The sequence below is a fragment of the Prionailurus viverrinus genome, chromosome A1 (genome assembly GCF_022837055.1).
Source record: "Prionailurus viverrinus isolate Anna chromosome A1, UM_Priviv_1.0, whole genome shotgun sequence".
NCBI lineage: Eukaryota > Metazoa > Chordata > Mammalia > Carnivora > Felidae > Prionailurus > Prionailurus viverrinus.
Window position 1 is genome coordinate 21,404,767 of NC_062561.1, and position 12,519 is coordinate 21,417,285.

Genomic DNA, 12,519 nt, shown 5'->3' on the forward strand with positions numbered 1-12,519 from the left:
GCCCGCGCCTTCGCCGCTGCGCCAGCCCCGCGTGGGCCTCCCGCGGCCTCCGCTCGGCAGGGCCCCGGGCTCCGTGCGCGACGCGGTCGCCGCTGCCCCGCTGCAGACAGCGCAGGTCGGTGCTAGGCCCGCCCAGACCCCTGGACCTCCAGATGGGAAAGCCCTGGGGTTACTCCCAGGCCGCGGGGGTAGGGTGGAGGATGGGGACTCACTTCAAGTCTCCGTTTGCAAAAATAATAAGCCCCGGTCGCACTGATGCCAGGACTCCCACGGAAGGCAAGCAAGTGATTCTGCGGGCCCTTCAGGCGTGGCGTCCAGGGCTCAAAGTTTAGGAATCCACTACATCTGCGCTGTGAGAAGGATTTTGAAGGGGTTGGGGCTGAGCCCTAGACAGCAGGTCCCGGCTGGACTTGGGTTTTTTTGTTTTTGTTTTTTTCCCCACTTCTGACCTGGATCCGAGGCTCTGACCTGCCTGTGACCTCCGCGCCCCGCCTTGCTCTCTGAACCAGCGGGAACCCAGTGCGGGACTCCGGCTACGTCGCACTCGCACCCGGGGCTTGGGGACCATTGGAGTGGAGGGCGGGGAGTATTTATATATATGTTCTTGTATGGTGTAGCTTTCCAGAGCGAGCTAAATAGACCTCAAAAGTAAAGTCCTGGTCCCAAAGCCACGACTGCGCCCCCCTCGTTCTGCCCACAGATTCCCCAACGATGCCGGTGTAAAGGGAAGACATTAGCGCCCCAAGTCTTCCTCACGCTCTGAACCTGGGGATAGCGTTCAAGATGCGCGCACGGTGCTCACGCACTCACGTCTGTGGGAGACACGTACTAATTAGGTGACACTGTCACCTCGCAGGGCAGGGCAGCCCCGCTCCAGGAGGCTGAGACCCGCAGCAGATGCCAAGGTCACCCCGCGACATTTAGAAGGAGAAAGGCTGTGTGGAACACCTTTTAAATACGTAATAATTTGAGGCAGGAAAGCCTGCAAGCGGACACGAACATGCGGGAGTCCTCTTAAAGAGGAGCGCAAAGTTGCCAGGAAACCCACTAAAATCTGTTTACTCCCGGCGCGTGGGCCCCAAAGAAAATACGTCCGGACCAGGTATCGGCGCAGGATCCGCCAAAGCAGCTCCCCCGCGACTCTCCTCTCCAGAGACTGCGCAACCAAGGGAGCAGGAGCGGACAGGTGGGTTTTCTCCACCCGTGAGTGCTACAAGCTCCTTCTCTATTTTCTCATTTTATTTCTTGAAAGAAAAAAATGAGCACAAGTCTCAAATGTGGATAGCTGAACAAGATCAAGATAAAATTTGCACTGTGAAAAATATCAAGTCTAGATAGATCAGTTTGTGGGTGAAGGCTGCTCTAGCAGAAACGCGAGACGCGAGCAGGAGCCCACAGTTTTCGTTTTTACTGTAGAAACCAGTAAACGAAATCAAATGGTAATGGTTACCTATTACAGCCACTGAAAAGTTTGAAATAATTTAGTGTGTTTCGGATTTATATGTATGTAATCACCATACTTTTTATTTTGTCTAGCTATTTCCATTAAGTTTTAATAAGCTATTAAAGCTCCCTGGATAAATTTTGTGAGTTTTTTTTAAGTGAGTGGAGATTACATGAACCAGAAGCGAAGTTTGAGCATAATTTCCTTAGCCACTGGGAAGTCTGTACCTCCTGCCAAAATTTCCAACGATGAGAAGAAAGGGAGAGAGGGAGATTAAATATTCATTGAGTACCCACTATGCGCATGCACCCTGTTGGGGCTAGCTTTACCCATTTTATTTCATATTAATCATTGTTTATAAATAAGAGCTCTTTTGAAAAAGACGGAATCCTCATTCTGCATCCGGACCTCAGATGGATAGCTTCCATGATTTTATTTTATTCGCAAGAATTTCGTTTTTATTACTTCCTTCTTCGAAGTGACATAATTGCCAAGGTTAATGGAGAGATCCATGTTTAATGATATTAAAGTCTGTTTGGTTTAACCGATTACATCGTTTAGTGTTAATCCTCACTGTAAAAAAGAAAGAAGAAAAAAAGAGTGAAGGTGAGTCAGTAAACGCTGAATTTCTCCTAACTCTTTAAGTCCCTGTAAAAATTAAGGAAAAGCAATCCCGAACTGTTTGGGAGGAGAGGGAATTTGTAACTGGGACGAGAGCACCATCCCTGAATGCGATGTGCCAAAGAAAGAAAGAGAGAAAGAAAGAAAGAAAGAAAGAAAGAAAGAAAGAAAGAAAGAAAAGATAAGGAGAAGAGAAATAAGAGAACAGGCAAAACAAAACTTTTCCGTCACTGTGGATCAAAGGAACCGAAAACATGACCCATTTTGTGGGGGTTATGCAAACACTGTGGCTTATATTGACCATTGATAAAGGTTGAGTTAGACTAGCGGCTACGTAAGTTACAATGGATACGGTGTAATTGAGTACCCGGAGCTTTAGAAAAAAAGAGAGAGAGGGAGGGAGAGAGACAGAGAGAGAGAAAGGAGTTGACAACCAGATGAAGTGGGAAAGGAGAGGAGGAGAATAAACCCAGGAGCTCCAGCAGGCAGGTAACTCATCAAAAATTCAGTTCCTGCAACTAATGAAAAAACCAATCTCGCTATATAGTCCAGGGGAAATGGTTCTCTGACGCAAGCCTGATGGTGAGTCTATTTGTCGTGTTTCTTTTCCGGACTATCAAAAAAGTTATTTCGAGATTCAGCCAAATGTTTTGACTGGGAGACAGAAAACGGGACGAAGTGTTTCCTGCTGTAACGCCCGGGTCGCAAAGCGGCCCAGCGCGGAGCGCGCCGGGAGTCGCGCGCTTCCCGCCCGGGGCTGCTCAGAATGGACGCTCCCCCGGCGCGCTGGGAGACGCGAGCCCTAGGTCAGCTGGCGGGGCTGCTCGGGTCCCACGCGGGGCCTGAACTTCTGCCTTCCTTGGGAGCAAACGCCTTTAGTTTTGTCCTGGAAGGGGAAATGGGCGCAGCTCTTCCAGAGCTATCAAGATTCCCAGCCCCTCACAAACTTGGAAACTGTGCGGAGTTCTATACTGAACTTCCCTCGTTCCCGGAGTCCCTTTCTATCTACTTTACCAGGGCTAAAGGGCTGCTGGCCGAGGGGTTGCTCTTTCAAATGAGTTTTTCCACGTAGACTGGAGAAAGGCCGCCGCCCGCTCCGAAGGCTACTTGTCGACCTCAGCGCCCTGGGCTCGGCGCGGCGCACCGCCAGCCTCCCTGCGCCCGCCCAGCCCCGCTCGCGGAGAGAGCCCGAGGGGGAGTATCTTCTCCACGGGTCAGAGCTCGGTGCCAAGGAGGTCTCCAGACATAACCCTGTCCAGGGGGGGCCAAGACGTGTACTAACCAGTGCCTGGCTACCGGGCCCATCCCCATTACCGCCCGCATCTTCCTAGAAGCCAACCCCCAATTGCAGAAACCCTCGCTTCACAACCTCCCCCCCCCCGCCTTGGTCCCCGCTTTCCCGGCCCTTTCCGGGATCCCACACCCCCACCCCGCTTCTCCCGCCCGTCGGGGCCGAACACAGGCACCACTCCCCACGCCCACCCCGCCGCGCCATTTAACCCATTACAGGTTTCCGCTGCCGGGGGGAACGCTGAACCGGGAAGACTCAACCTCCTCACCTCACCCCAACCCCACCTCCCACCCTACCCCCACTCCGCCTGGGTCCCCGCCTAACGCAACCTGAAGGGAGGGGATTATGAAATAAACCGGTGGTGGGCGGGGGTAGGGGACACGTTACTTATGGATTCTAGAAATTTTGGCAAAGTCTGGGGAACACTTGTGCTCCCCCAGGACAGTTTTCTTCGCCTCACGTGGAGCGCGGGGTGTCCGAGTTTCTTGGCACTAACTGCGAAGAGCCTCTCCCTTTTCTGAGCCCCTTTAAGGACATCTGATCTCAGCCTCAAGTTTTCTCCTCTGGTCTAAAAGCTTCGTCTGCCGCCGAGAGCGACCCCAGGCGAAGCCGGGAAGGGAGAACGCTGGTGTGGGGCTAACCCAAACCAGGGCGCCCAGAGGTTGGCTGAGGCCCTGCGGGTCGAGGCCCCGCGCACTGTTTGCAGGAGGGAGCCCCCAGAGATCCGCACGGGGCATGTTGCCACGCCTGAAACAGGCGTTGCCTTTTCGAGATCATATTCCCCATAAAATCTAAAGCCAGATGCATCGCTTGGGCAAGTTCCCATTTCACCGCGAAAAGCACAGATTTATTTCCAAACTGGACTCCAAATCGAGGTTTCTGGTGCGGGTTCCAGTGGAGTATGCAAGGTTGGGCTTTCGATGGCTCCAGGGACTACCCGGGCTGGTAACGTTTTAGGCACTTTAGTTTCAACCTAGCCGTAGCAAAGTATCATTTGTGTATGAGGAGATTAAAAAAAAAAAAAAAAAAAAAAAAAGGAGGGTGCGCAATAAAGACAACTAATTCTTTCAAAGCCGTGCATGTACTTTTTATTTCATTGGGGTGGAGAAAAGACCAACTTCATAATTACAGACGCCCAGGAAAGCAAGATAACCTGATGGAACCTCTGTTTCACAACAATGTTACAAGGGGAAAAACTTGCAAGAAAGTGAGAACAGTGGCCAGGTATGAAGCCAAAGGGCGAGCATGGTAAAAGGAGGCATTTTTATCAGTCTGGTGCTTCAGAAACAGCTTCTGCTGAATATTTTTGTAAAGAGATAGATGGTTCTTTACAAAAGGGTAGCTTAAGTGTCCATAAGCCTAAGGGTCTATTTCACCTGTAGTTCTCTTCTCATCATTGTGTAAAGAAATTTGGGTGGAGTGGGCCGTCTTCTTACACTTAGAACTTTCTGGTATCTGCTGTTAGGGGAAAGAGGCAAGGAATAAAACGAACAATGCTAGTCTGGGATTGACCGCTGCCTGTTACAGCAAAACATTAGCAGGAAACCAAGACTGCCTTACTGAGGCTCGCCTAAGCGAACTAACTTTTGCATCTTTTAAAATTACAGCTGTTTCAAAGTCACGTTGGTGAGCTGCATAAGCAGCAATGCGGGATCTAAACAACGCAAACAAGTACACAATTCCAAGTCTCTCTACTTAAAGAGTCAAAGAGCGCGATGCGAAACCGCCTCTGAACAGCTCGAGATGGAAGAGCTGTGGTCTGCACCGTGCATGAGGTGCCAGTGAGAGAAAGCACAGACCCCCGGCTACTCGCACAGAAAACTACGTTTCCACATTCGACTCACTTAAGATGAAATGATTTTTTAACACTTGCCAAAACTCACAGATGCCGCTACGACAAATGTACCATTAAATAGAATAAAATTAGCTGTTTATTAGGGTGAGGTGGTGATTTTCCGGTGTTTGGCTACGTACTTGTACTGGAGTGAAAGAGCGAGCCTCTAGGAGGCCAATTCTCCAGGGTTGGTTCACTGCGGGGGTGGGGGTGGGGGAGCCGAGGGCGCAATCTGGGACCGGCAGCCATCCCTGAGGCATGGTTGTGGAGGGTTACCTTCACCTCGTATAGATACTCTCAAGCCTTCCCTTAACTGAGAAAGTCTGCGGCCGGTAAGGCCGCCCACAAGGGCCGTGCCTCGTCCAAATCTGCGCAGGCCGCCTTTGTCCCCGCGGTGACTACCGCGAGGGAGGAGGGCGGGAGCAGAGGATGTCACCGGAGTTTCCTGAAATCTTTACACCACGTAGAACTTTGGTTTTTCGGGGAGTCTGGGTGCTTATCTAACCTGAGCGGAGCAACAATTCCGTGGGCCTCTGCGGCCTCTGTGCGCACTCGCTAGCCCGGGCCTCGCCCCGGGATCCGCCTCCAGGGGCCAACGTTCGCCTCCGCGCCACACTTCTTTGCCTCTGCGTCCCCTCCGCACAGACCTAATCAGTCTCGAATTTCAACTCCCGACCCAGGCCAAACTTTCCTTCTGGACTGGCATTCGCTTCTCCCAGGGGGGAGGAGAAACGCTGGGGCTCTTGGCAGCCCCCGGACGCTCTCCGGGGACCACCCTCCAACCCAATTTCAGCGCACCGCCGGTGCCCACCCTTGCCTCCCCACCCCAAAACTTGACCTCCCACAGCCGCGCTCAGGGAAGTCCTGGGAAGCCGCTGCAACTGATGCACCCGGGTGCTTTCGTTTTACTTTCGCTCCCTCCCCTCCGCAGCTGAAAAGACTGCGGAAGAACAAAGTGGGGGTGAAAGGCACGTGTCCCGGCAAAGTGGCGGGGACACCGCGGTTTGGCCCGAAACGGGAAGGGGGAAGGAAGGCTAAGGCCTGGACAGCCCTGTCATTTGCAGGGGCGGGAAGGACCAGGAGGCCCTGGCTTGTTTTCTTTATGCAAAGAAACGTGGTTTATAAGAATGGGTGCAACAAAATTGGCGTAGAAACGAATTCGCTTTCTTAGGCAGGCTGCGTCTTTCAAATACAGAAGACAAGGCAGGGTAGAAAGGCGGGAAGAGAGGCGGCCTTTCACTAACTTGAAGGAGAGCCGAGGCACGAAAGCCAGAAGATTAAGAGCGAGTTCCCCCACCAGACTCTAAGCCCTGTCAGGAGTCAGGGGACCAACGCGTCGTCCAATTTGCTGCGCGTCCGCTTAGCTCCGCGCTTTGCAAACCCAGCAACCACTGCACAGGTTTGCGTTACTTCTCGCCTCTTTATGGCGAGCGAAGCACATGTTGCTAAATTGATGAATTCATGGCCTAAGTTCGCCTCCTTAAAACAAACAAACAAACAAACAAACAAACAAGGCCTAAACCTGGAAAGTTTTCTCAAATAGGGGCAAACTTACTGCTGTCAGTGTGGCCCCTGCGAAAGCGCTCCTGGTTGGACAAGCCCCTTGCGGGGCCAGGAAGCGCGGCTCGCGGGCGCTGGCCGGTACAGAGGTCCCGCCCCCACTCCCCCAGACTGCTCTCGAGGCTGAATGCACGAGTACAGTCTCTCCAAACTTCGTAGAAAACAACATAACCCTTCCAGGCTGTTTACCACACTGTCCAGCTGCCCGGAAAGGTCCAACGCATTTCCTGCACTCGTCCCAGCTCAGCCTGGGCTTTTCTCCATCCGTGATATGATAGGCTAAAATATTTTACTCCGACTCAGGCAAGTTAAACTGTGATCTAAATAAGTTAGTTAGGGAAAAGACCATAAATTTAGAAGGCAAATTACACTCAAACTAGCTATTTGCACTTGGTATTGTTATAAGGCCTTTCTCTCGTATTTACCTCCCTCCTTGTTTACATCGAGCTCAGAAACAGGCTTCAGGCCAGCAGGGAGCTCAGTTTCATTTCGGGGGTATGGCGGGGCCTATCATCTCATCAGGTTTTGAAGGAAAGTTCTAATGTTTTTGTCACAGATCTAACTTACAGTAACTCCTCAAAAGCCATAGTCCCCCCCACTGCGGCTTAGGTCTGCAAACTCCTCGGTCCCCAGTAGTCCCGGGAGCTGTAAGTGAACTCGCGCAACGCCTCGTTGCACCTGCGGAGTAGGGAAAGCTTCTCCGCGCGTCTTGAAACGGCCACACTGCGCTTCCCGCGCTCCGCGGGCCAGCCTGGGAGCTGCTGGGAGCCACCTCCGCAAGCCTCAGTCCCCCGCCGTCATCCAATCGTGCGGGGCCAGGAGGCATCCCAATGCCTGGGGAAGCCACCGCGCGAGGGACAAGTCAGGCTCCTGGCCCCGAGGCGAGGCCCGAACGCGCGCACACTTCGCGGCCAGGGCGGTGGCGCTCCCGAAGCGGAGGGGTGGGGGAGGTGGAGGGCGGAAGCGCCGAACGTTTGTGAGCACACCCTAGACCCGCGGACCAGGGGTCTCCACCGGGTGGCTAAGATGTGGGTGCCCACGCTGTGCGCGACGCTCGGGCTACAGCCGGAACCCACGAGCTGGGCGCACAGCTGAGCGAGGCGGCCGCAGCCGCCACGGAGCCTGGCGGGCGGCGCGGAGCCCCGGGGAGCTGGTTTTCCCGAGCGGGCACGTGACGGGGTTGGCAGCGCGCTGGCCCGGGCTAGGAGGAGGGGGAAGCGGCAAGCAGGAGGCCGGGGGCGGGCGGGCGGCTGGCTCGCTGTGTACTTAGGTCGTGTGCTGGGGCTTTTCTCTCCCAGGAGCCGGCGGAGGGAGGGGGAGGGGCCACCGCTCCGCCTTCTCCTTTTCGCAATGTTGACGCAATCTATAAATAGTGGAACAAAAGGACCAACTTCCTCGGAGCTTTGCTGAAACTGCACAAAAAATCGAGCTGGGGGGTTCCCTGGTCCCTGGCGACGGGGCGGGGAGCGCCGCGCCAGGGGAGGGGGCGGGCGCGGTAGCGCGGGCCCCGCCGAGGGGGGAACACCTGGCTGAGGCACGGCTGCCGCCGCACCGCTCCGCGCGAACCCAGGGCTCCGGTCCCCGCGCGGGCTCGAGAGTTCGCCCCGACCGGGGGTCTTCCTCCTCCGCCGTTGACAGGTCAGTTCGTACCGCCCCTTTCTACACTGGTTTCTTTCCCTCCCCCAAGCCTCTACTTTTAGAAGGGAATTGAGGGGAAAAATAGAACGAGGCGAAGCAGTGACAGCCACCAAATCTGCAACCCCAGCACTCCACGGCGGGGTGACCGAGGGGTCTCTAGGAAGCGGTCAGCGCCTGGCCCCTCGTCCTACGGCCGCTGCCCGCGCCGCGGCCAGAGACGAAGCCAGGCAGGACTAGCGTGCGCCGCCCAGGCGGCAAGGAGAGCGGAGGCGGGAGCGTTGCGGAGGCGCTGGGCGCCGGCCGCCCGGCGCGGGTCGAAGGCGGGCTCCCGGCTGCCGCTCCCGTTCGGGGACCGACCCCCGGCGGAGAGGTGCCAGGGCCAGGAGGCCGCTGAGCGCGCCTCGCCCCCTCCGAGCTCGGACCTGGCGTCTCCGCCTCGTCCTGCGGCTGCTGTGGGAGGGCTGAGCAGAGGAGAGCTGTTGCCACACGCCGCCGCTCACCCTGGCTCCGATGCCCACGCACCCAGCGCGCCAGGAACTGGGGGGCAAGGTGGGGTCAGGGGGCACGCTCTCCTTCCGAGGAGCCCAGGACCTGTGCGCGAGCGCCCGCCGCGCCGCCGTGGCGGTTACTCTGGGCGCGGGGGAGGGGGCGGAGCTGGCGCTGTTGACAGCAGTGCTGGAGCTGGGAGGGTGAAAGTTGGGGAGAAGGGGCGGGGGAGAGGTGGGAGTCGGAGCTGGGGGAGGGAAGCGCGCGCGGGATTCGGCGGGGAGGGGGGGCTGCACCACGTGACGGGCAGACGCCCCCGCTACAGGCTAACTGTAGGGGTGACGTCACCATCCTCTGACTGCAGGGGGTGGCACTTCCGCTCCCTCCCCCATCTCTTTTTCTCCAGCCCCCAGTAACTGCGGCTGTAGCCATTTCGAAGCGTGGGAGGGGGCGGAGGGTGGACAGGGGTTTTCCTCACTGCCCTAGCGCGTCGCTGCTTCCCCAGCAATCCAAAGACCCGGGCCTGGGACCAGAGCGGGAGTCGTGGCCACCCCCTCCCGACACGTCCCATTGTGTGAGCGGGTGGCGCTGGGCGGAGGCTGGTGCCGGCCCCCCGCGGCTCCTAGCTCCGGAGGGGGCGGGGCGGCCCCGGAGCAGTCAAGGCCAAGTCCCTCTGCGTCCCAAGAGCGCCGTCCTAGTGCGCGCGAGGTCCAACACTCGACTCTCTGTTGGGAATTTGGCGGTCTTGCCCGCGTTCACGGGGCGCCTGGTGGCTGTGGACCCATTCAAGGCGCGGGCCTAAAGTCCTGCGGGTGTGTGGTGGGAGTCAGTCACCACTCCGGGGGGCTATGATTCCTGCAGTCGTTATAAGCTATTTGGGGAAACTCGGGGTTTTGGTGACTCAGCGCGGTAAGCGCTATTTATAAGTTGATGCCTTACTAGCCTGGGCAGTACACTTCACTCAGATCAGTCGGCCTGAGAAGGGCAAAGAGCTATGTTAAGCGACAACAATTTAAAAGAACTTTTTTTTTTTTTAAAAGAGAAAAGGCTAGAGCTTGTGCTATAAGGCACAGCAGGTCTCACTCGTGTACTAGTCAGACCCAAGTTTTATTTTAAAAAGTTGGAACATACTCCAGAGTAGATGGAGAATTTTAGGGACACATTGTGATGGTAGACTGTTCTGGTGTTGGGTGAACCAGAAGCAATAATTCAGATATATGACCCAGCAGTCCTCCTAGCAAGTTATAGAATATCAGAACTGCATTGTTAAAGGATTTATTAAATAAGTAACACCATGAGGTGTGTAGGTATAAAATAAAGGAAAACTGGATGATGTTGAAAATTCCTGTACAATATATTGGAACAGGAAAGTGTGTGTGGTCTTTATCACCAAAACTGCTGGCAAATATAAATTACATATTTGCCACCCAATTTCTTCCTCCCCAGAAAGTACTATAAAAACGTATATTACAGCCTGGCATTCTACAGTGTATAAGTGCTGCAGAAACAATTATCAGTCATTGCTTGTTTTACAGGCTTTATAGGTTTTATTTTTTTTTTCTCCCTCTCCCCTCACCACCACCCCCCCCCCCCCCCCCCCCACTACCACCACCATCTTTCCGGTTTGGAAATCCAGGGGGTAAATGCTAAAAAAGAGCAATTGCTAGGCTGGCTTCAGGGAGCCAACAGTTGACTCCCAGCTGGGCTAGCCCTCCCTGCACAGTTTTCTGTAGGTAGTGTGACCTGAGATGTTTCTCAAAAGAAAGAAGGTGGTTTCATGGATGGCAAAAGTTAGGCCAGCTACAAAAGGAAAGGGCTTCCCAAGGTGAGCAAGTAAAGCAGCATGCACAAAGGCCTGGAACTACAGAGGGAGAAGCATGGGACAAGAGGGGAGGGAAGACGGGCATGAGAAAGGAAGCTGAACGAAGACCAGGAGTTCAGACTTTAGCCTGAGACCTTCAAGTTTTTAACCTTTTTGCAGACACATATCCTTTTGAGAACCTATGGAAAGGAATATGGCCTCTCTCCATAAAAACGTACCTATAGACCTATACTACAATTTTGTATACATTGTCAAGGGGTTTGTGAGTAAAGGACTATTGGGCCTCAAGATTAATACCTATAGGAAAGGGAGAACAAAGATAGGATATTTTAATGGAAGTGCGTGGTCAGGTGTGAAAAGATTACGTTGGTTGGGGTGCTGGAACTTGAAGATGGAATGTAAAGCAGCCTGTGATGGAAGTAAGAATGGATTGGGACCACTGCTGTGTACCTAATGACAGTGGGGCTAGAGAGAAGAGGGATTCGAGAAAAGTAATGAATTGGTGGAATGGAAAACTGGTTGTGTGGGGCAAAGACAGGGGATCCCCAGGTTTCTGCTCTAGTGTGTAGACTAGGAGGAGGAGAGGACCTCAGGTTCAGGAGGAGGAACCCTGTTTTGTCCGTGTAGAATTGCAGCTATCAGGGAACTATCCCATCAGGGTTGGCAGTAAAGTCTGGCTCTCTAGAGTCATTAAAATGTAGGTGGTAACTAAAGTTATGGGCATGTGTAAGACAGACCAGAAAGTGTGTCAAGTGAGAAGAGGTCTGAAAAGAGAACCCTAGGGAGTGTCCACATTTAGAAGGAGAGGAGCCTGAGGAACCTTTCAAGGACAGTGATGAGTGACTAAAGACAGAGTGGTGTCCTTAGTGTATCACTTTGGTCAGTAAATCCTGCTTCCTTGATAAGGAATGCAAATATGTTGTAGGTTTGGTCCCTTCATAAGATTGAAGTGTCTGTGTAGTCATTTAGTGGGGGAAAAAAAATCACCTTTAAAAGATTTGAATTCAGAAGAGAGATGAGGGCAAGAAATGATTAAATCTTGCTTTCCCCTCCTTTTTGAAACTAGGTATACTTAGGGGAGAAGAAAAGGAGAAATAGACTCAAGCTTTCTCTTTTTCCTGCTCAGACACTAAGCCTTCAAGGAAGAGTTTAGATAGATAGACCAGGTCCCCATTATCGTGTTTTTTGTTCCTAATGGCACTTCAAAACTATACTTAATTGCCAACAATTAGTACTAGGAGGTGCTAAGATTTTCAATCTAAGGAAATGAGGAAAAGTGGGGGGGGGGGGGAGGACATTTTCTTTTGCTTCCTCCATTTCCTTCCTACTTGTTACAGCTAACCTGAGCTAGAGCTAGTCCCTAGAAACAGGGATTCAAATGCTTAACAAACCACCCCAAAACTTAGTGGTTTAAAACAGCATTCTCATGAACATGTGATCTGGGTAGTGCTCTGCAGGGATAGATTGTTTCTAATGCACCTGGCCTCATCTTGAGCAGCTCATAGGCTAGAGGTTTGTATCATCTGAAGATTTGTTCATTTGCATGTCTAGTGATTAGTACTCACTGATGACTGGGACCTTAGCTGGGATTATCAGGTCAGAACACCTACACAATGGCCTGTCCTTCTGTTTTTGGCTTTCTCACAACAGGGTTCCTGGGTTCCAAGTGTCCTAAGACAGAGAGCCAGATGAAGCTGTATGACCTAACTAGTCATGCAGCATTATATCTATCACATTATGTTTGTTAGAAAAAAATCACTAAGGCCATCCATATTCTAGACAGGGGAATTAGACTCTGATCCTTTAATGAAGGCATGTCAAAG